At 41.3% G+C, this 2,833-nt stretch overlaps 1 long non-coding RNA gene across 2 annotated transcripts; it reads left to right on the top strand.

The window, feature by feature from the left end:
• The first annotated feature begins 525 nt into the window (after positions 1-525).
• Positions 526-2,422, top strand: LOC147018396 (uncharacterized). Of its 2 annotated transcripts, XR_015062364.1 has the most exons (4): positions 529-1,329; positions 1,462-1,620; positions 1,908-1,965; positions 2,255-2,422. It is a non-coding gene; the product is annotated as an uncharacterized LOC147018396 (long non-coding RNA). The 2 variants fall into 2 exon arrangements; XR_015062363.1 differs by having other exon boundaries at positions 526-1,329; positions 1,462-1,965.
• Positions 2,423-2,833: the final 411 nt, after the last annotated feature.

The raw sequence follows: 2,833 nt of genomic DNA, 5'->3' as shown, positions 1-2,833 counted from the left end.
AGCCCAAGGTATATTTATTTGTCTCCCCTTTTAACCTGGAGCCTGGTGTTGGCTTAGTGGTTAGGGTGGCGGCTTGGGATCCCAGGGTCCTGAGTTCAAATCCCGTTGGCTGCTGAATTAACACCAGGGGGTTGACTCAGCCTGCCATCCTTCCGAGGTCGGCGAAATGAGTGCCAGTGTACTGGTCCCGGTGTATGCCCCGGTTAGAATAGGTGTACCATATCCCTGTGTGTCGTAAGAGGCGACCAGGGTTGGTGTCAGGAAGGGCATCCGGCCATAAAACATTGCCTCAAGAAAAAGCCAAACCCCTGCACAGCAGGGAAAAATGGCTGTAAAAACGGTCATTTTTTTATTTCCCCTTTTAACCTAGGGGCTCTCTATTCAAATAGCCCATACAACAAGATAAAGATTTGTTAAAGGTGATTCTAAAGAAATATCTGAAATACCTAAGCCCCGGGGCACTCTCTATTCAAATAGCCCATACAACAAGATAAAGATTTGTTAAAGGTGATTCTAAAGAAATATCTGAAATGCCTAAGCCCCGGGGCACTCTCTATTCAAATAACCCATACAACAAGATAAAGATTTGTTAAAGGTGATTCGAAAGAAATATCTGAAACGTCTAAGCCTCGGGGCACTCTTTATCAAATAACCAATGCATATTGTTTAGCTCACTCATTGAACCTATAAACATTTGTTCATTCTCAAATTCCTTCAATAGTTTAATTTTCTTTGCACAATAATCCCCATCTAAAATATTGAAAAACAAAACATTTGAATCTTTATATTTTTTAAGATACCCCTTTTGTGCCATTACAAAATGATAAACTTCTCTTAATGATCTCATCTGGCCACCGCCCGAGTTGCAAATCATTTTTGTACATAAACCATGCCATAAAAAAAGTTTTGTTTCAAATGTTTTCAGTTCATGCCGTGAAAATGAGGAAGTGTTTTTTTTGACACGGCCGTGCTGTGTGAATGAGGAAGTGGTTTTGGACTGTCATGCTGTGAAAAAATAGGAACTATTCTGTGAGACAAGGTCTCGTGTTTATATTTTATCTCAGAACACGAACTGAAAACATTTGAATCAAAACTTTTATGGCGTGGTTTATGTACAAAAATGATTTGCAACTCGGGCGGTGGCCAGATGAGATCATTAAGAGAAGCTTGTCATTTCCTGTGCCCACACCCAATGATTAAGCAATCTCCTCATCGTTGCTTTATAAGCGGTTCGCCAGACAAAGTTTCTGCCAGACGGGATTTTCATTTTTACAACTGAGGCATGGACGATCTTTCTTCCGATGAAGCCAACAGCCCACTACAGAGTTGGTAAGTTTGTGTATGCTTTTCTCTTTGAACGATGAAGCAAATGATTATTAATTAAATCATGATAATTCTGATATATATATATATATATATATATATATATATATATATATATATATTTTTTTTCCCTGACAGGGCATTGGAAGAAATTGAGTTTACATATCACGACGTGGTTCATGAAATTAATACTCTTATTGAAGAGATCAATGATTTTAGAAGAGAATTGAAAGACATTTACAATGAGTGGCATGAAGTCTTATCACGTCCTCTCATCTCGAAGGAATTAAACCAATGGTGAGACACGTGTGTGTGTGCCTCTCTCTCTGTCTGTCTTTCTACCTACCTCTCTCTGCTCTTATTGAAGAGGCCAATGATTTATAATGACTGGTCTCTGATCTCGAATGAATTAAACCAATGGTGAGGCACGTGTGTGTGTGTGTGCGTGTGTGTGTGTGTGTGTGTGTGTGTGTGTGTGTGTGTGTGTGTGTGTGTGTGTGTGTGTGTGTGTGTGTGTGTGTGTGTGTTGCTTTCCCTGTCTGTCTCTTCATCTATACCCTTGACTTATTATTTTTTTTTTTCAGCACTATCGCACAACATCAGCTGTTGAAGCAATCTTGTACAACACATGATTTTCTGGAGGTAAATATTTCTGAATTATTATTAATATCACTCATACAACACATGATTTTCTGGAGGTAAATATTTCTGAATTATTATTAATATCACTCTCTCTTTAGAATGTCGCCTTATGTTGGTTGCATCATTAGTTTGGACGTGGTTTTGTCAGTACACTGGAATTCATTTTATTGACCTTGAAAGGATGACAGGCTCCTGGTGTGTTAATTCAGTGGTCAACGAGGCTTATTCATATTACCATGTAATTATCTTTATAGAACCTAATTATTATCCACTTTTTGTTTCAAAACAGAATATGGTGTCTGAGTTTCGAAATCACAAGACATCTGAAGAAGATTGCTGGGAAAGATTATACATTCTCGCAAATGAATATTTAATATTTTCAATATTAATAAATTATATTTGTTTTGTTTACAATTACTTGATTCTGAATTACAAGAAAAGAATAAAAGAGATGTAAAGGGGGGTTGGGGGGTAGGTGCGCTCCCCAATGACCCATCACCCCTCATCCCATCCCTCCCCTCCCCATGTGTGTGTGTGGGGAAGGGTGGGGGTGGGATGAGGGAGGTAGTGGGTCAAAGGTGGGGGCGCACAGGGGGATGAGGGGGGTGGGGCTTGTGTGGGCGGGGCTTGTGTGGGCGGGGCTTCGGTGGGGGCTTGTGTGGGTGGCGTGTGTGTGGGAGGGGCTTGTGTGGGCGGGGTGTGTGTGTGGGTGGGGCTTGTGTGGGTGGGGCTTGTGTGGGCGGGGGTTTATGTGGGTGGAGCTTGTGTGGGAGGGGTTTATGTGTGTGGAGTTTTTGTGTGGAGCTTGTGTAGGCAGGGCTTATGTGGGAGGGGTTTATGTGGGCAGGGTTTATATGGGCAGGGGTTT

The sequence above is a fragment of the Eptatretus burgeri genome, chromosome 10 (assembly GCF_056783735.1).
Source record: "Eptatretus burgeri isolate ZD-2024b chromosome 10, Ebu_testis_v1, whole genome shotgun sequence".
NCBI lineage: Eukaryota > Metazoa > Chordata > Myxini > Myxiniformes > Myxinidae > Eptatretus > Eptatretus burgeri.
Note: the sequence above shows the minus strand (reverse complement) of the source record. Positions and strands in the feature narration are given on the sequence as shown.